This window comes from Musca autumnalis, unplaced genomic scaffold (genome assembly GCF_047663935.1).
Source record: "Musca autumnalis isolate F117 unplaced genomic scaffold, ASM4766393v1 scaffold_3, whole genome shotgun sequence".
Lineage (NCBI taxonomy): Eukaryota > Metazoa > Arthropoda > Insecta > Diptera > Muscidae > Musca > Musca autumnalis.
The window spans coordinates 104,973,940-104,995,985 of NW_027411866.1; the positions used below are offsets into that span (position 1 = coordinate 104,973,940).

The 22,046-nt window shown below is 35.1% G+C and overlaps 1 long non-coding RNA gene across 1 annotated transcript in view; it reads right to left on the reverse strand.

The window, feature by feature from the left end:
- LOC141397276 (uncharacterized) overlaps positions 1-15,314 on the reverse strand; it is a 155,928-nt gene extending 140,614 nt beyond the window's left edge. Inside the window, exon 1 of the long non-coding RNA XR_012411350.1 lies at positions 14,949-15,314. This is a non-coding gene — a long non-coding RNA (uncharacterized lncRNA). The remainder of the gene's footprint in view (positions 1-14,948) is intronic.
- Positions 15,315-22,046: the final 6,732 nt, after the last annotated feature.

A 22,046-nucleotide genomic window follows, 5' to 3' on the forward strand; every position in this document is an offset into this window, starting at 1 on the left:
GGAGCTTTCTTTACTGAGGATAGATCCTCAGCTATTGAAGATATATCATAATCTACTGAAGATAGATCCTCAGCTACTAAGGCTTATTTCTCAGCTATTGAGGCCTGGGGCCTTACTTAGGATTAATCCTCTGTAAGCTTACTTAGTGGCTGAGAATCTATCCTCAGTAAGCTGAGGATCAATTGTCAGTAGCTTAAGAGCTATCCTCAGAAGCTGAGCACCAGGCCTCAATAGCTGAAAAACAAGCCTTAGTAGCTGAGTATCTATCCTCAGTAAAGAAAGATCCTCAGTAAATCAGGATCTATTCTCAGTCGATTCTTAGAAAATCAGGATCCGTCCTCAGTTCTGAGGATCCATCCTCAGTACCTAAAAACAAACATCAATAGCTGAGGATCTAGCCTCAGTAGCTGGGGTTCAATCCTCAGTAGCCTAGAATCTATCCTCAGTTACTGAGAACCTATCATCAGTAGCTGCGGATTTATCCTATATCCTCAGTAAATGTGGATTCATCCCCAGTAGAAGATCAATCCTAAATCAGTCGCTGAGTATCTATTCTCATTAGCAGAGGATCCATTCTTATTGCTTAAGAATCTATCCCCAGTAGTTGAGGATCTATCCTAAGTCCTGAAGACTAATGATCAGCACTTGAAAATATATTCTATTAGTATATCTTCAGTATGCTGAGAATTTATCCTAAAGCCAGTAGGATCTATCCTCAGTAAGCTGAGGATCTATCCTCAGTAAGCTGAGGATCTACTCTCAGTAAGCTTACGATCTATCCTATAGCCAGTAGCTGAAGATCTGTCCTCACTGGATAATGATCTATCCTCAGTATTGAGGATTAATCCACCGTAGCAGAGGATTTATCCCAAAGCCAGTACATGAGGATCTACTTACAGCAGATATGGATCTATCTTCAGTAAGGATCAATTATCAATATCTGAGGGCCTATCCTCAGTAGCTAAGCATCCATCTTCAGTAGCTGAAGAACTATCATCAGTAGCTGAGAATCTATACACAGTAGCTGAAGACCCTGAGGATCACTCCGGAGCATCACTCTTTAGTAGCTAAGTATTAATAGTAGTAGTTATGCATTCATCTTCGGTAGAATTGGATTCAAATTTAATAGCTGAGGATCAGTCGTTAGTTGCTGAGAAAAAAATGTATAAAAAATTAAGATCCCCCATACATTCCATTGACAGACCATTTTTCTCTTGACTGGACAGACAAATATTTTCTCCTTGTTGAACTCATAAATCTCTTGAAACACAAGCTCCTACCAATCAAAGTGCATTGGCATTAGATTTTAACACGAAAGTTGACAAACGGATGTTGCCAAAAAGATTTTCTAACGGTGACAAAAAATGTTCTTTACGTTGAATTGCAGTTGCGACACCATATCCATATCGTAAACATTTGTACTCGACTCCACACCCAATACTGTCTATGAAATCTACAACATTCACATGATTTTTTTGAGAGAAAAAAATTTAGTCCGCAATAATTAACCACAAAAACCACATTTTTGTTGGTTTTAGAGCGACCACAGCGAACTTTCAATGCAGTTCCATGTCACATGTGAGGAAAAACTACATGTTTTTCCAGACAATTTTTTTTTTTTGGTTTTTGTTTATATCGTTGGTTTATAATACCACTGACATGCGTATATGTTCGCTCGTTCACTGCTATATTCGAGTATAATGGACCAAGACAAACAGGTTTTTTACGCATAAAGAAAATACATTTTCACCTGTTGCAAGCTAACTAACTGGTGGCTGCTGCTGATCACAAACCGAAAAATATTGTTAGGTGACGCAGCACACCGGCAACTAAACGTCAAACAGGGCACACAAACAAACACTCCATTAATGCTAATATATGTAGTGAATTATAGGCTGATCATAGATATGGTCAACAACCGACATTTGGGAGAAACCATTGATATCGAATTATGAGTGCCGCTTAGATTTTGTTTAGTTCACTTGGAAAATTTATTCATCATCCAAACTAATTTTGAAAGTTTTTGAAGAAATCTTAGGGAAAGACGAATATTTCTTTCTAATCAATGTTGATGAAGCTTTAAAAGCAATAAATAGATGGAATGGAAAATTTAGAAACATCTAATAATCTATAACTAAAATTAAAAAAAAATATTTAATTTCGACATATCTAACCCTTTTAGAACTGTAGAATTAATGTAAATATTGGATTGCTATAACTGATTAAAAACTCTTTTAGGAATTGAAATACCTAAATACAATTATGACGATGTCCTAAAAAACTACATAATTACATATGTATGTATGTACCCTGTAGGCAGCACGGGGTCGTTTGTCGACAAGTCACTACTTTGTCTACTATCATTATGACAAAGTCAACACTTTGTCAACAGGTTGTCAACAATTCATACTTTTACCTTTATAAGAGAAGCATTGTTTATATTGACGCTGGAAGGCCAACGAAACATCGTATTTTTTTCTTCATTTTCTTAACTGTTTGTGAAAAATCAATAAAATATCATAAATTTAACGATAATTTTAATAACAACAAGCACGAACAAAGGAAATTATAAAAAAACAAGTGAGAAAAGGTTATAGTCGGAACGGGGCCGACTATGTGATACCCTACACCACTACCTCTGTGCATAATCTTTTCACTCGAAAACATTTTTTTTAGGGAGATACGAAAGTTTTCACCTATCTGGCTTTTATACCAAATGACTTAAGGCGAACTGAACCAAAATAATTAATATTTAGTTTTATATTTGACTACTATCGACATCACCAACATCAATGGGCTTCTATCTCTGTGAGAAAATGTTGTGATGATCCGATCAAAATTCCGACCTGTAGTTTGATTGCAGAGAAAGTGGAAAAAAGGGATGCATTGCCGACTATTGCAATATCTCTATTATTTGACCACTTACGCCAACCTACTTTGCATAATTTTAAATATGCGATTTTCTACTTCCTTAGTCAGGCTTTGCTTTTAAAAGGTCCCCAACCAAAGGTGTGATATCCGTCATTATTATTAAAATTGCAAAAATTAAAAGTTGGGACCATCTACGACAACCTACATTACATCGATGTAAATAAATTTTTTGCTCAAATAAATTTTTTGCTCATTCTGATCCCTAAATATTATCCGACCATCACCAAAATCAATAGGTTTCTTCATCTGTGAAACCCCTATTAACCCTCAAATTTTCGTGACGATCCGATCAAAATTGCGACCTGTAGCGTGATTTCCAAAAAATAGAAAAATGGGATGTATTACCGACTATTGCGATATCTCCGTTATTTGGTAACCTACGCCGACCTAGTTTGAATCATTGTAACGATGGGATATTCTACTTTCACAGTTAGGCTTTGCTTTTGGAAAGTCCCCAACCAAAGCTGTGATATTCGTCATTATAATTAAAATCGCAAAAATGGAAATTGGGGTTTTATTTGCTACTATTGTGATATCTTCGTTGTTTGATCACCTACGAGCACCTACTTTACATCATTAGAATACAGAAGCTGAGATATTCGCTTTGGAAAAAAACGTTGTCTTTTTATCCACCTTAGTTTTTTGCCCTTTCCGACCCCTAAATATTATTCGACCATCACCAAAATCAATAGGCTTCTTCCCATCCGGGACCCCCATCAACACCCAAAATTTCGTGACGATCCTTAGCGTGACCTGCGACCTGTAGCGTGATTACAAGGTTCAGACGGACGGACACACATAGCCAGATCGACTCAGCTCGTCGAGACATTCATTTTGGTATATATAAGTATGGGTCTACGATTATTATTTCGATGAGTTACAAACTTTTTGGCCAAAATCAACTTATAATACCCTCCCCACATAGTGGTGTAGGGCATGGTACAAATACACAGGTAGCCGCATCGGCAATTGTTGGTAACATAAGGTGTCAAAATTTGACATCAATTCAATGCAGTTGACACATTATGTTACCATCAGCTGGCATGATAATGCTACCTGTATTATTGTACCATGGTGTAGGGTATAACAAATGAAAAATAGACACAAATTCACATATGTGGTGAAACTTTGACAATTATACATTTTGTGGAATCTTTAGAGAAGATTGTGTAGCCTGAAGAATATATTGTCCTGTCTCTCTGGAAACGCCGAACGCAACTTACATCTGATATTTGGACATGACATAATAATGAGGTACAATGTTGAAGGATTATTTGGCAAAAATCGATTGCGAGATTTTTCCAATGTTTATACAGCTGTAATAGGTAAGCAAATTTAAGGACATTTCGTTTTTTTACACATGTTTCAATTCCTAGATGTTATATCAACATTCAGCGAATCGCCTAAAAAACGTTAAGTGCAACAGAAGGAGAAATATTTTAAGCAGGCAAGTCGCACCAATTATTTTGGCCAAGAAAATAAAAAAGGCGATGATATTTCTGACAATGAAAATGATTTCGTTATTATTGTTTAGTCAGCCTTGAAAATATTGGCCTTATTTACTAATTTTGTACTTATGTGGAATCTTGGGCTAAGCCCTTTATAAAGATAAAAAAGACTGTAATACGCAAATTGTACGAGTAGTTCCAATGTCACTACCGACTTTCGAATGACACGTTCATATAAAATGTCTATAGGAAATTACATGAGTTGTCTACAGTTTGTCAGTTGTTGACAATGTCAGTAGTAAGTTAGTATAGATTCACTATTGACATTTCCTAAAGGGTATATATGTATGTATAACTAAAAGCCTATGACCCATTTAATAATAACACTGTGCAACAAGGTTTCTGTGAGGTGGAAAATTCCTTTTGGAGATGGAAGCCCTTAGTGAGTATATTAAGAACCCAAAAGAAAATTTTCCCCATAGGTCAAGTTTCTAAGATATCGCGCGATGAATTTTTTGAATTTTCGCCTATTATGCTTGAGAAAAGAGCTTTATATCTCTGTTTGCCGTTATTGAAGCTTCGTTTTGAGATTACATGTCCTTCCGGGTTCATAATATTAACTTCATCGACTTTCATCGGCAAAAAGAATATTTCACCCACCAAGCTTTGATCTTCATATTTACGCGCAGTGATATTTTTCCTTAAAAACGGTTCACGAATACGGGTTTTTTGTTTTATGCTGTCAAAAAATTTATTTTCCCTGATTGGCAATCTTATTAGCTTTCTAATGGTATACATATAAGCTTAATCGGTTACTTAAAATCGGTACAAAATCCGGGTTTTATATCGCTATATCCGGTTCAAAATATTAGATAACCGGATCTATTCTCCAAGAAAATGTGTCATTAACGTGTTCATCATATCGGGAGCTATATATATGCAAATATTTCAGATAAATCCCAGATGTCAATATAAGCGATAACCAATGGGTATGTCTACCTACCAATACATAACAAATAACGAATATACAGAAAAACAAACAGGTTTTTTCTGAACAAAAACCGGGTAAATGTCAAAAAGGACAATGAAAACGTGACAATATCGATTAGTTGTCAATGAGAACCGTACCTAAAATTCTCTGAGCGATATTTTTGTGGAATATTTGGATGCTGTAAAATCTCATCTTGTGGTACTTTTACTACGGTTCAAGAAAGAAAGGACGAAAATGACACGAAAGGAATTGAGTTAGAAGAATGAAATGTTCTACAAAAAAATTCGACATTCGATTTGACTGAAGGCTTGTAATCTCAAAACGAAGCTTCAATAACGGCAAACAGAGATATAAAGCTCTTTTCTCAAGCATCATAGGCGAAAATTCAAAAAATTCATCGCGCGATATCTCAGAAGCTTGACCTATGGGGAAAATTTCCTTTTAGATTCTTAATATACTCACTAAGGGCTTTCATCTCCAAAAGGAATTTTCCACCGCACAGACCTTGAGTTCCAATTTGTGTCACAGTGTAATAACTAGGGTTATGACTTTTTGACATTTTTTCTCAAAAATGATTTCTTGTAGCAGGGATGAATGAACTTTTGCCTTATCACTACGCTATCGTTTATTCCATTGAAATATAAAAAAAGTTCAGGCACAAATTGATTTTAAAAATATAATTTTTTGAAAAAATGTATGAAATGAAAAAAAAAATTTCAAAAATTATTTTTTGTTGCACGAATGAATAAATATAAATAAGCCTACTAATAACTATAATAATATTTATTTCATTCCAATACTGAAAAAGGTCATGCATAAACCACTTTGAAAAAATTTGAATTTTTTTGTTTTTTGTTAAAAAATTATATCTTTAAATAAAAGCGTTTACGACATTTTTACTCATTACATTCTCAGAATTTAAGTAAATTAGTTAGAAATAAATGTTATGTCAGTTTAATTATCTCAGGTGACTCTAAAATTTATTTTCAATTGTATATCTGCTTACAATGACTTCAGAAAATTGTCCATAATTTTGATAAATTCAAATTTTAAAATCATTTTGTGCGTGAGGTTTTTTCCCCGAATTACCTTATAATTATGATTTTATGTAATCTTATGGCAAAACTCATCACGCTTTGATACAGGGATTTGAGGTTGTAAAAAAGTCATAACCCTAATAATAACACTTGTATTCGCCTCTAGTCTGGCAAAGCAATTTTAAAATATGAAGAAAAAATCAAAAGTAACATTTCAACATTTTCAATGTCAAAATAAATTGTGCGAAGAGCAATACACATCATCATCACATCCATTTATCTTTTTATATCTGTTTAGGAATCAATATATGAGCAGGTCTGTCTACTGACAATATTTCCTACCAATTGACATAACTTGTAGCTAAACAAATTCAATTATCATTTCATTGTAGCAATTTTGTTTCAAAATTGTTTTCAGATACACCCTCAGCCTATGAATAAAAAAAGAAGCAAACATACTAATTATGCTGTGTATAAAATATATTGATTTTATGTCACGAGTTTGCTTCAAAATACGTTGAATCTACAAATAATGTGGGACGGGGTTATACCAAATCATTGACATATTTATACCAATAATTGTCAGTAAGCAAATTTTTAATTCATAGATAACTCGAAATGTTAAATTACGTTGCACTCGAGCCATTTCAGTATCTGCGGGCAGGGATTTTCGGTGCTTTTGTATCTTTATGTCAGGAAGTATGGACTTACTCCGGAAAAAAACTGTACCATTGTAACAGGCACCGTAAGAACAGCAGCCGATGTGTAAAGTTTGACCAAATCGGTTGCTCCCTAGGTGAGTTATCGTTCACACAATTTTACAGAAAAAATTTGAACTTTTGTGGGGAAGGAGTGGACCGATATGACCCATCTTCGAACTTAAACTAAGCTTGGGCAAGTGGACCGATATGACCCATCTTCGAACTTAAACTAAACTTGGGCAAGATATTACCATACCCAAAATTTGAAACAAATCGGTTAATCCTTTCCAGAGTTATCGTGCGAACCAGCCAGACAGACGGCGGGTAGTGCTAATTCGACACAAAATAGTCTGAAATAGATTTCGTTCAAACATACTTGGGTCTAAAACTGTTATTTCGATGAGCATATGGTAAATTTCAAATTTCTTTTGCAATTCCATTGGAAGAAATGTTAAAAAAAATTTGCGAGCACATCCGCAATTTTTGGAACATAGATTAAGAAAACAGTCGTGGTTTCAAATCTGTTCGCGTTCACAAAATTGGATGCTGCGCTCCAAAGTTATGGGGGGTTTTATTCCCTTATAAAGAACAAATATTTAAAAATTCCATTTTTGCTGTAATAAGAAAATGTATATATAAAGCGTTAACAGCATTTAATATCTATCCGTAGATGCCTAAATATTTACTAAATGTATTTCTATTTTCGCGGAAAATCAAGAAATACTGAAAAAATCTTGGAGTAAATTTAATTTATTCTAATTTAGAGTCCAAATAAAACTCGAAAAAATAAATTAAAAATACGTACAGATTCTAGACAACGCGTAGAAAAATATGAGACCAACATTTTAAAGATAGGATTTATAACTGCCATATTACAGCAACAACAAAAGACGAAAACTTAATGTTGGAATATTATTTCAAAAATATATTTTTTTGTTTAATGCGAAAAATAGAAAAAACATTTTTGGGAGTTATTCTACTATTTCGCTAAATTTCGATGCAAGGACTGACGGACTTCGCTGAAACTTCTTCAAGGAAAATGCGATGACAAACAGGAAAGTGTATTTGCTTACTTTGATAAACAATAGGATTATGAAATAGAAAGTAATATTGAAATTGCAACCAAAGAAAAAACATAAAAGTTAAAAAACGTATAATTCGCGAATTCGTTAAAATCAGTTAAGGCGCATGCGCTTTTCCATCAATATGTAGCGATTTTTCAACTTTTCATTCAGCGGCCAAAGTGTGCCGTCAGCTGCATCTTACTGTTCAAAAAACCTTTATGTGGGTAAAAATAGCGCGATATACATAAGATTATAAGGCGCATCCGATTTCAGTGACCGCCTATAAAAAATACGTCATTATAACAAATTTTACCAAATTCTATTTTATACGAAATACGAATATTACTCCAGAATCTCGGTAATTTATGCCACACGGTTTTAGAAAATAATATAATCGCGTATGAAGGATTCCATTTATGTAAAAATAACCAAAGAAAATCGCGGTTCAATGCGCGGAATCATCAAAATATAATTTTGCAGAATTTCATACTTTCAAGGTATCTATAACCGCCGTTTTAATGGATGGATTTGAACGCGGAAGGGTTCATTAGATCCGGCGCGTAAAAAAACTAAAATCACGCGGGGTTCTAGGGTACCTGAGCCACAGTTGTAAATTTTGAAGCCAAAAATAGGTTTTTATAGAAAATTTACGCACCAAAATTTCGACTTTGGACTCTTATTACTAGGGAGCTGTATGAAGCACACTCATGAGATATACATCAAACGACGTGGAATCACGAGTTCTACAATCCAATAAAAAGTTTGGGAAATTATCTGGTTGCGCCCTCCAATTATAAGAAAAATTCAAAAAACCCAGATTTCAAAACTTCAAAATGTCAGCATCGATTTTAGGGGGATGCAGTGTATATATCGAAAAGTCATACATTAGAACCATGTTGCCCAAGGGGTACTCTTCAATTCTTTCTTTGAGCTCAGGTTTGAATTTTCCGTGGTTTGACCAGAAATCAAGAAAGAACACAAAAAAACTTGTAAACTTCAACACATTTTTACCCATTTTTTAATATTACCACCAACACAGCATCCACATAAATCATTTGTTATGGTTAATATTAGGCGACCCCGGCTAAAACACTTCAATTAATATAAATATATTCATATTATATAAAATATATTGACAGTTCGCGACTTATTAAATGGTGAACCTCAACTTCAACGATTGTAAAACATTTTTGAATATCACCATATACCTTATTTAGCCTAAAGGTTAAAGATATAAAAATTACTTTAAATCTTCTATCAAAAGATCTTACAGCTCCATAAGGAAAGACTACACAGCTCTTCTATAAAACGACCTAAGAGTTCTTTTATATGAACAGCTCATTTTTGGAATATTCTATAATAAGATTTTAAGGTCTTCTTCTCTATAAAAATACCTATACTAGAAAGCTTTTGAGATCTTCTTTAAGAAAGCTTTATGCCACTTATATGTGAAGACCTTACCGATTGTCTTTAAGAAGACCTATCTGAAGAACTTTGATCTCTTCCATGAGAAGCAGAACTTTGAGCTCTCCTATGAGAAGAAGACCTTAAGTTATTCTAAGGGAAGAAGACCTTAATTTACTCTATGAGATGAATACCATAAGTTCTTCTATGAGAAGAAGACTTAAAACCATTAAATCTGAGAATTTTTTCTATAGAAAATATCATCAGGGCTGAGGTCTGAAAATAGAAGAGCACAAGCTTTTGCTATGAGTTCTTCAATTAGAAGACCGTACGCTCTTCTATAAGAAGACCGTAAGCTCTTCTATGAGAAGACCTTAAGCTCTTCTATGAGAAGACCTTAAGCTCTTCTATGAGAAGACCTTAATCTTTTCTGTGAGAAGACCTTAAGCTTTTCTATGAGAAGACCTTAAGCTCTTCTATGAGAAGACCTTAAGCTCTTCTATGAGAAGACCTTAAGCTCTTCTATGAGAAGACCTTAAGCTCTTCTATGAGAAGACCTTAAGCTCTTCTATGAGAAGACCTTAGCTCTTCTATGAGAAGACATTAAGCTCTTCTATGCAATGACCTTAAGGGGTTCTATGGGAATACCTTGAGCTCTTCTATGCAATGACCTTAAGGGGTTCTATGGGAATACCTTAAAGTCTTCTATGAGAAGATCTTTCATGAGAAGGCCTTAAGCTCTTCTATGAGAAGACCTTAAGCTCTTCTATGAGAAGACCTTAAGCTCTTCTATGAGAAGACCTTAAGCTCTTCTATGAGAAGACCTTAAGCTCTTCTATGAGAAGACCTTAAGCTCTTCTATGAGAAGACCTTAAGCTCTTCTATGAGAAGACCTTAAGCTCTTCTATGAGAAGACCTAAAGTTCTTCTATGAGAAGACCTTAAGTTCTTCTATGAGAAGACCTAAAGTTCTTCTATGAGAAGACCTTAAGTTCGTCTATGACAAGACCTTAAGCTCTTCTATGAGAAGACCTTAAGCTCTTCTATGCAATGACCTTAAGGTCTTCTATGAGAAGATCTTTCATGAGATGACCTTAAGCTGTTCTATGAAAAGACCTTAAGCTCTTCTATGAGAAGACCTTAAGTTCTTCTATGAGAAGACCTAAAGTTCTTCTATGAGAAGACCTTAAGTTCGTCTATGACAAGACCTTAAGCTCTTCTATGAGAAGACCTTAAGCTCTTCTATGCAATGACCTTAAGGTCTTCTATGAGAAGATCTTTCATGAGATGACCTTAAGCTGTTCTATGAAAAGACCTTAAGCTCTTCTATGAGAAGACCTTAAGTTCGTCTATGACAAGACCTTAAGCTCTTCTATGAGAAGACCTTAAGCTCTTCTATGAGAAGACCTTAAGCTCTTCTATGAGAAGACCTTAGCTCTTCTATGAGAAGACATTAAGCTCTTCTATGCAATGACCTTAAGGGGTTCTATGGGAATACCTTGAGCTCTTCTATGCAATGACCTTAAGGGGTTCTATGGGAATACCTTAAAGTCTTCTATGAGAAGATCTTTCATGAGAAGGCCTTAAGCTCTTCTATGAGAAGACCTTAAGCTCTTCTATGAGAAGACCTTAAGCTCTTCTATGAGAAGACCTTAAGCTCTTCTATGAGAAGACCTTAAGCTCTTCTATGAGAAGACCTTAAGCTCTTCTATGAGAAGACCTAAAGTTCTTCTATGAGAAGACCTTAAGTTCTTCTATGAGAAGACCTAAAGTTCTTCTATGAGAAGACCTTAAGTTCGTCTATGACAAGACCTTAAGCTCTTCTATGAGAAGACCTTAAGCTCTTCTATGCAATGACCTTAAGGTCTTCTATGAGAAGATCTTTCATGAGATGACCTTAAGCTGTTCTATGAAAAGACCTTAAGCTCTTCTATGAGAAGACCTTAAGTTCTTCTATGACAAGACCTTAAGCTCTTCTATGAGAAGACCTTAAGCTCTTCTATGAGAAGACCTTAAGCTCTTCTATGAGAAGACCTTAAGCTCTTCTATGAGAAGACCTTAAGCTCTTCTATGAGAAGACCTTAAGCTCTTCTATGAGAAGACCTTAAGCTCTTCTATGAGAAGACCTAAAGTTCTTCTATGAGAAGACCTTAAGTTCTTCTATGAGAAGACCTAAAGTTCTTCTATGAGAAGACCTTAAGTTCGTCTATGACAAGACCTTAAGCTCTTCTATGAGAAGACCTTAAGCTCTTCTATGCAATGACCTTAAGGTCTTCTATGAGAAGATCTTTCATGAGATGACCTTAAGCTGTTCTATGAAAAGACCTTAAGCTCTTCTATGAGAAGACCTTAAGTTCTTCTATGAGAAGACCTAAAGTTCTTCTATGAGAAGACCTTAAGTTCGTCTATGACAAGACCTTAAGCTCTTCTATGAGAAGACCTTAAGCTCTTCCATGCAATGACCTTAAGGTCTTCTATGAGAAAATCTTTCATGAGATGACCTTAAGCTGTTCTATGAAAAGACCTTAAGCTCTTCTATGAGAAGACCTTAAGTTCGTCTATGACAAGACCTTAAGCTCTTCTATGAGAAGACCTTAAGCTCTTCTATGCAATGACCTTAAGGTCTTCTATGAGAAGATCTTTCATGAGATGACCTTAAGCTGTTCTATGAAAAGACCTTAAGCTCTTCTATGAGAAGACCTTAAGCTCTTCTATGAGAAGACCTTAAGCTCTTCTATGAGAAGACCTTAAGCTCTTCTATGAGAAGACCTTAAGCTCTTCTATGAGAAGACCTTAAGCTCTTCTATGAGAAGACCTTAAGCTCTTCTATGAGAAGACCTTAAGCTCTTCTATGAGAAGACCTTAAGCTCTTCTATGAGAAGACCTTAAGCTCTTCTATGAGAAGACCTTAAGCTCTTCTATGAAAAGGCCTTAAGCTCTTCTATAAAAAGGCCTTAAGCTCTTCTATGAGAAGACCTTAAGCTCTTCTATGAGAAGACCTTAAGCTCTTCTATGAGAAGACCTTAAGCTCTTCTATGAGAAGACCTTAAGCTCTTCTATGAGAAGACCTTAAGCTCTTCTATGAGAAGACCTTAAGCTCTTCTATGAGAAGACCTTAAGCTCTTCTATGAGAAGACCTTAAGCTCTTCTATGAGAAGACCTTAAGCTCTTCTATGAGAAGACCTTAAGCTCTTCTATGAGAAGACCTTAAGCTCTTCTATGAGAAGACCTTAAGCTCTTCTATGAGAAGACCTTAAGCTCTTCTATGAGAAGACCTTAAGCTCTTCTATGAGAAGACCTTAAGCTCTTCTATGAGAAGACCTTAAGCTCTTCTATGAGAAGACCTTAAGCTCTTCTATGAGAAGACCTTAAGCTCTTCTATGAGAAGACCTTAAGCTCTTCTATGAGAAGACCTTAAGCTCTTCTATGAGAAGACCTTAAGTTCTTCTATGGGAAGACCATAAGCTCTTCTATAAAAATATCTTATAAAACCTTACGTCCTTCTATGAGAAAAATTTAGGATTCTACGAGAATATGAGATAATTTTAGGTTCATCTACGAGAAGACCTTCGGCTCTTCAATGACAACACCTTAGGCACTTCTATGAGAAGGCCTTAGGCTCTTCCATGAGAAGACCTTAAGATCTACTACGAGAAGACATCAAGTTTTTCTACAAAAAGACCTTTCAGCTCTTTAATGAGAAGGCCTTTCAGCTCTTCTATGAGAAGACCTTTCAGTTTTTCTATCAGACGATTTTTCTGCTGTTCTATGAAGCAGACTTTAGCTTCTCCTATACGAAGACCTTAAAATATTTTTTTAGAAATCCGCTTGGTAGTCTTAAGGCCTGCGTACATAAGCTGCTCTGCCTGATTACCTTGCTTTCCTGCTTCATTTTTGACATAATAAAAATAAAAGAATAAAGAAGGCCGAGGAAATTTCGAACTGGGTTGCCCTTTTTTATTCTTTTATCAGAAGTAAGCAAGGTAAGCAGGCAAGGCAGCTTATGTACGCAGGCCTTTAGTCTGATATTCTATAAACATTTTTTCTGACCTTCTAGAAGTAGACCTTTGTGTCTTCTATACAAAGCCCTGTTATTATTCTTTTAATGTTAAGAGTCCTTTTTAAGTACCACCTGTTTTTTGTTATACAGCTGGTTTTCTTTCCCCCATTTTATCCTTAAAAAAGCCCATAAATTTGCAAGCTTAAATTTGAATCCCTTTGACGATAAACGTAATGTCTAATCACAAAAAAACTGTTCTTGTCTGTGACCGCAAGAGGGTAAATAAGTGCAGATGATGTGGTGGTGGTTTTTAACACAGGATGTAACAGGTTAATTGATGGTCAATATAACCGGATGATACGAAAAACACCAAATAAAGAGAATTCACAAATTCAAGAGGCAAACACACAACCAAGATTGGACTTTAAAAAAACTCTTTGGAAATAATTTGTTTTCAAAGCTACATTTTGAAAATTTTACAATTGGCAAATTTTTCTATTGAACTTTTTCAATATCGACTTTGTTTTTATTTTTTTTTATTTATTTATTTTTTTTTTTTTTTTTTTTGATTATTTAATTTAGTATGTGCTCCGTTTTATAGAGTGGCATTTTAACACATTTATTATTGTGAAATAATAGATTTATTTATGTCACTTCGCTTATTTCCTCTTCTTAATTTTCTTCTTGGTATTATTTCAAATAATCCAAAATGGGTAGGTGCATATGTATGTTGAAATGCTGATGTGTTGCCAAATTGTTCAACTGCTATTTACTGGCTTAACTTCCGCATTTAATAGAATAAGAGACACTTCATTTAATTTTTAACAATTTTACTTTTTGTTTTAGTGTTGTTGTTTTTATTTCTTTCTTTGCCAAAACAGTTTTCATTTATCGTTTAGCAAAGTATTTTATTTTGAATTATTTCATTAAAGTATAAAAAACTTTATAATTTTTCACACGCTTTCACTTAAGCAGAGGCCGTATTGTAAATTTCTTCATAAGCGTGTTTCAGACATAAACTGTTTTTCCACTTTTTATGTCATGAAACCACAAAAAGTGGTTTATTTATAAATATTTTTCTCAGTGAAGTTTAAAAACTTTTTGCATATTACAAACGGTGGTCATGAATGAGGCACTGTGGATACTTTTATTTCAAATTAACACTTCAAGTCTTTAAAGATTAATCAAATTTGTGGTTTTCATTTAATACAAGATCTCTATAATTTGCTCAGAGTTGCTGATCTTCTTTCAAATTAGCACAAAGTTTTGGCGTAATAAATGCATTAAGTTTGGATATTTTCCTTGTATTTTGTACATCATATCTTTTATTAAGATCCTTTCTTTTTCTTCTTCATAAAATCAAAAAATTTTACCTCGAAATATTGATTTGACTGGGTCGTTGATAGAAAGAAAGTTTTTGTTTGGTTTTATTTGGTCTTAGCCCAAATATTTCTTCTTATTTGTAATTTCAATTTGTTGTTTACGCTCAATACGAATTTTCGAAATTCCCGAAATCATAAACAAATAATTCTCTCATATACACATTCCGTTGATAGCATTCATTGAAACACTCTCAAAGACACTTTTATAAAGAAACCGCTAAGAAACACAAAAAAGCGGAAATAAGAAACTCTCTGTTAAGCAACTTCTTCAAAATCGTACCAAATACGACGAATACAGTAATACCAACAACAACAAATTCGAATAGCGTTGCGTTAACCCGGCCTCTATGTTGTTTACCACTGAACGTTTCGGCGTCAAATGTAAACAATCACCAAGTGACGTCGAAAAATTCCAACTGATCTGTTTTTTTTTTCTGTTTTGTTTGGGGGTTTCTGCATTCTCTTGTTCTCTTTAGCTCTCATTGATCGATCATTCACAATAGAGTTTACTTAAGTCGAACTGAGACTATGCTGTTAACAGAAAACAAAATGCATAATGTTTCTGGTACTGTTAATGATAACTTTACAGTGATAGTTACAGAGATAAACGAATGCATTATTGGTACGGTGACCAACCGTACTCTATTATAGAGGACAGTACTCTATTTTAGGTGTCCGTACTCTATTTTTTCAACGTACTCTATTTGTCCTCTATTTTCATCATATGTACTCTATGTCCTCTATTTTTTATTTGTTTTGCAAATACATGTGAATACAAAGGTAATACAATGAAATCCGAGAAACCTGGGCAGAAATTTAACCAAATATTGTCGCTGTTGAAATGAAATCAGTCGTTTCATACGTACGGATTCCATCGATAAGAAACCTTTTTTTTGGCCAGGTTTTCATGCAGTATGGAATGTTAGCCGGTGAAAGAAATGTCCAAGAATGCCTCTGTCATGGCGATCTTGTATTATCAGTTTACTCACGGCTTCAATGTTTTCTGTCACAATGGCAGTTTTTAGACCACCCTTACTACTTTCTTCGCTGAACAAGCGTTCGCTACGATTGAATTTATTAAAGCAGATTTTCACAGAGCTATGTCAGTAGTCATATGTACAAATTTTTCGGTAAAGTAAATTGAGTTTTTGAAATAGAGCTCTAAGTTTTGTACGGCCAATGAGAACGCCCCTTCCAGAATTAGCGGCAAGTGTCACAGACATAACCATCGTGTCAACTATTCTGACAAATGATGTTGTTTCTCTTGGAAGTACACAGTTTGCCGTAAAATATATTGATTGTTTGGTAGAGAGCGGGAAGGAAAACTCAATTTACTTTACGGCAAACCTTTTACGTGTCTACCAACGTTTCGGAGTCGAGCCATTTTTGGTTCGACTCCGACTTCGGAGTCGACGCCGAGAATAATTTCTAATAGCACTCTATACGAATAAAATGATCACAAGTTTCCAACTTTTTGCTATAGGCTGGCCTTTTTCTGAGGTATTCCTTGAAAAGAACATACACAACTACAAAACTTTGTTTGTTTAAAACTTCTACGATTATAATAAAAATACAAGATCACTGAAATTTGAAACTCTGTGTAAGAGGTTCTGAAGTGTGCAGACTTTCGCTCGGGAATATGAAACTCTAATTCGATTGTCATGGAATTTTAAGTTTGCTTTAGAGTATTAATTGGACCAAAAAAGTGCTTTGGAGCCAAGTTATTTTTTCGACTTAGTCTCCGACTACAGCATAACTTCTCGACTCCAACTGAGACTACGTAACGCTATTGACTACTGACTATAGGATGTTGCTTCATTGCGTCGTCATCGCGTAGAAAATTGTGAAAAATGGTTGGGCGAAAATGTTCACAAGTAAATTCCATATTTTTTTATGCAAATTAATCCTTTAAGTCCTGTAAAAAACGCAATACGTGGTACGTCAAACCGTATTTAGTACGCTTATGCTAGTAACTGTTAAGCTTTTCAATGGAAATGGTAAATGACGCCTGGCATTGTTGTCTAGCCCCGAAACTTATGTAGTAGCCCTCGTATGTGTACTCTATTTCCATCCCAAAATATTGGTCACCGTAATTATTGGGGATGTGTTTACTTACCCTCAACAAAACAATTTGAATGAGAATCTAGCATTAATTCTAAATATATTAGAAGGTTTTTTAAAATTAATTTTATGCCAAGCCGATTCTAAGAAAAATTAGCATTTTGTAGTATTTTGCACAAACTTAGTTTAAGATCGAAGATGGGCCATATCGGCCCACTCCTTCGAGTACCTCCCCCACAAAAGTTCAAAACTTTTCGCTGAAATGATGAGCATGATAACTCTCGAAGGCAGCAACCAATTTGGTCCATACTTTGCACATCGTAATATTTCTACCAATCATAGATGAGGTTCAGTCCACTCCTTCGGGTACCTCCCACACAAAATTTCGGAAAAGTGCATTTTTTGTTTTGGTCCATATCCGACTTCTCCTTAGGGCCTCTCCGCACAAAAGATCAACATTTGTGTTAAAGTTTAGTTCAGGGTATTTTCGAAGATCTTTTAGGATCTTCCTGTATACAGCCACATTATGTTTTTCATAGGCTTCTTGATATAGTGGTCCAAAACTCTAAGTTATGCGGCTACCATGTGAAATGACTGGTGTTCGCGATATCAATAGAAAAGAAATGACTCCAAAATAAGATACACTTTCAAAATGCACTATGTCGATCCATTCCTTCAGGTTCTTCCTCCGCATCACTTGTGAGCTTTAATTCAAATATATATTTTTGTCTGAAAGTTCATACGTCTAAAAGGGGCCACAATATCTAAAAACCCCTTAATACACATTTATTGAAAAAAAAGGATTTTGGTTGCGTGGCCGGTACTACGAGTATATTCGATATTGTCAACAAATGAAAGTTTCAATTCACACAGGTTAAGGGCATATCTCTGTCGGCAAAGCCGACTGATACTTTTTTATTTTTTGTTGGCTATTTCTTTATTTTTAATTATACCTAGTATTTGTGTATATAAGTTTACAACATCTGACAAAGGATTTGTGTAAATTCTTAAGATGGTTCTATCCTGGCGAACCATTAAAAATGCTAATATTTTGATATTTGTTCATAAAGCGAGTAAAAGGTACCGTTATAACTACCGTGACCAATATTTTTAATATGGAGGGTATAATTATTAAATGTAATTTAATTTTGTCATTCCGTTTGTAACATATCGAAATATTCATCGGAGACCCTGTAAAGTATATTCTTGATCAAGGTAAAATTCTAAGTCGATATACCCATGTCCGTCTCTCCTCCGTCCGTCTGTTGAAATCAAGATGCAGCTCGCAGTTTTAAAGATAGAGCTTTGTAATTTTGTATAGAAGTTTCTGTTACTCCTGGGATGTTTGGTAATGCAAATGGGCTATATCGGTCCACGTTTTAAATATAGTCCTCATAGAACGGTACCAGCGGATTTTCGGTATTTTGAAATTTTTTGCCTCATTACAAAACCGAAATGGCTGGAATTAGGTATGTAATCTTCGTTGATTGTATAAAACTTTCCCCCAGAAATTTGTCGGTATAGGTCCACGCCTTCATATAGCCCCCATAGAACGGTACCACCGTATTTTGGGTATTTTGATTGTTTTTGCCTCAATGCCACACCAAAATGGCTGGAATTTGGTATTTATTCTTCGTTGGGTGTATAAAACTTTTCCCCAGTAATTTGTCGGTATAGGTCCACGCCTTCATATAGCCCCCATAGAACGGTACCTCCACACCTCCACGGTACGGCCACAATAATCCACCGAAATGACTATAATTTGGTGCCTTGTCTTCGCTGGGGGTACAAAACTTTCCCCCAGAAATTTGTCGGTACAGGTCCGCGCCTTCATATAGCGGCCATAGAACGGTACCTCCCGATTTTCGGTATTTTGATGGTTGTGGCGACATTAAACTATCGAAATGGCTTGAATTTGGCATTTAGTCTTCGCTGGGGGTATAAAACTTTCCACCAGAAATTTGTCCATACAGGGCCACGCCTTAATATAGCCCCGCCTTAATATGGCCACACTAATTCACCGCAATTATTTAAATTGGGTAGTTAGTCTTCGTTTGGTATATAAGGCTTTCCATTTGAAATATGTCGGTATAGGTCCACGCCTTCATATAGCCCCCATAGAATGATACCTCGTGATTTTCGGCCTTTTTAGGTTGTGGCCACAATAATTCACCGAAATGATTGAAATTTGGTGTTTAGTCTTCTTTTGGGATATAAAGCTTTCCATTTGAAATATGTCGGTATAGGTCCACGCCTTCGTATAGCCCCCATAGAATGGTACCTTCTGATTTTCGGTATTTTGAAGGTTGTTGCCACAATAATCCACCGAAATGGCTGAAATATGGTATTAAGTCTTCGTTTGGGATATAAAACTTTCCATATGAAATGTTTCGGTATAGGTTCACGCCTTCATATAGCCCATAGAACGGTACCTCCCGATTTTCGGTACCTCAAAATTCCACTGAAATTTGTTATTTAATCTTCCATGGGTTTATAAAATATTCCAGAAGTGAATTACCAGTATAAGTCTACGTCTTGCTATATCCGCCATAGAAGCGTACCTCCCGAGTTTCGGCATTTTGAAGGTTAGGCAAATTGTTTTGTCGAAATTGCTGAAATTTGGTATTTAGTTTTCTTTATAAACAAAAGCAAACTACATGATGCATTTTACTTCAATAAAACTCGTGGTGGAGGGTACAACAAATTCGGCCCGGCCGAACTTAACTTCGTGCTTACTTGTTGGATGAAAAAAGAGTACATATACGAGGGCTACTACTTCTGGCCTAGGAAACAATACGACTGTCCTAGCGCCATTTCACATTTCATTTGGAAAGTTTGACACTTTTTATCATAAACGTACTCAGTACGGTTTGAAGTGCCACGACTTTAAAAACCAATTCGTCAAAAAAACGGAATTTTCTTGTGAACATTTTCGTTCGACGATAATTATTAGGGCGAGAGTGCATCGCTGAAATTAAATGTTGGTATGACGATGAAGCAAAATCATTCGAGGTCGTTAAACTTTATAATGTTTAATGTTGGTAGAGAAGTGATGGTACTCAAATGTGATAGTCCAATCAATAGTACTTGGCTTTAAAATTTCGATTTATTGTATTCGGGGTCAATTTGGAGCTAACCTCGCTTGTAACGCAACCTTTATAAAGCGGAGGCAATCAATGTATATTGTGATTGAGTCAAAGTTAGCGAACGAGTCAGGGAAGTGAACGAAGGGAATGTTGGACGATACTGAAACAAAATAATGATGCACATACCTAATAACTGTCCCATTTTCCAATCTAATCCAATCTAAATCATGTCATTGAAAAAAGTTGCAGAATGTGAGTAATGACTGACTCCTAGAAAATTTGCATTACCGTCGATCACTTCATTGGCAATTTCTTAAAATTTAGAACAACGTTCATTGCCGTTCTTATTATTTTATAATAAAATGGCTTCGTTTTGTAAACGAGAAAAGTAATGAACATTTGACATAAATTTACTCAAAACAAAAAATGGAGAATGTTAGTCATGTAAACGTGGACAAAATAAACATTATGCGGAATTAGACAATTGAAAACTCTTTCAGAAGCTAATATTGAAATCCCTTTATTCAAACTTTCGGACTAAAGACATTGTTCACGTTCGTGAAGCGCCGTTAATTTCGAATGAGCGGGCGGCGGAACCGATCTGGTAACCCTGTGTCAAAGGATCTACTTTTTATATGGCAACACCTTTTGAAGATGTCACTGGTCATATTTTTTGTTGTTGTAATGCAATTTATATCTATAATTGGATTTCGTCCGTAAATCAGCGCAGACGCTTTTTGTTAATTAATAATTTGATTGATTTGAAATAATTTTGAATTTTTTATAAATATTTTCGGAATATTTTATGTCTTTTTTATAATAATAAAAAGAAAGTGTTTCTTTGTAACCGATATCGTTCGGAAATAAAAAGTGTTTTTATTCTTTTTACTTCGTTTGCAAGTGTTGTGCCTTTTTTCTCTTTTCGTTGGCTCCAGCTTTGCTCCCTAGTTGCCGCAACTTTTTGTTGTTGGAATTTTGCCCAGTTTTGTTTCGGAACAAAACAGACATTTTAAGTTGTCCCAATTCTTTTCTATTTAGCGCGCACAACATCTATCAACGTCATATCTTCTGTAATGATTAATTAAGATAAATTACAAATTAAATCTAAAAGAAATCTAGTTTCTATACAAACTCAATTTATTTTATGCTGCACCTTACAACTAAGCCGAACAACGTGTCCAAGCATGTAACGCTGAAAACCAACTCCCATAACATAAAAGTGCTATAATCTCATCACATGTTTGATATAAATATTTTTATGAGTGAGGGTTCAATCCAATTCATATCTTTTATGCTGTCGTAAGTTCATCGGTTCTACGATCAGCATCGCTTCACCACAACATAGAGGAGCAGCATGGAAGCAAACAAAATTTCTTTGTAGAATATAAAAATTATTTTGCAATGAAATAAAGTAATTTGATATTAACTTGTATGGTATCTTGCGACGGCAAAGAGATTCCAGGTAGTCGTCAGGCATCAGATAACTGAATGAGTATGATGAGAACAGATAAGTCAAAATAAATGCAAGATTAGTCTTTATGCTGCTGTCTTCTTCTTAAAGAAGAAAACCAAAGGTTTTCATTTAGAAGAAAATTACAGGGAAAATTACAGAGGAATAAATCAAGTGTTTCTTCTATAGAAGAAGGTACCAGGTCCTTCTTGTAGGATATCCTTTGTCCCTCTTCTTTGAGAAACCTCTAGCGTGTTCAACGGTTAGAAGGCCATGTGATTCTTATTTTTATGGTAGACATAAGAAGAGCTGCGGTCTTATTCCTTGGGAAGACCTGACACGGTGCTCTTGAATTAACTTTAAATGGAAGGTGCTTACACCTAGGAAGTTTTTGCGGATTCTGAAACTACAATGTTCATAGATGAAAAAAATTAAAAACCAAAAATATCACCGAAGCGCTTTTTAAATAAATCGCAGTCAAAGATTACATTT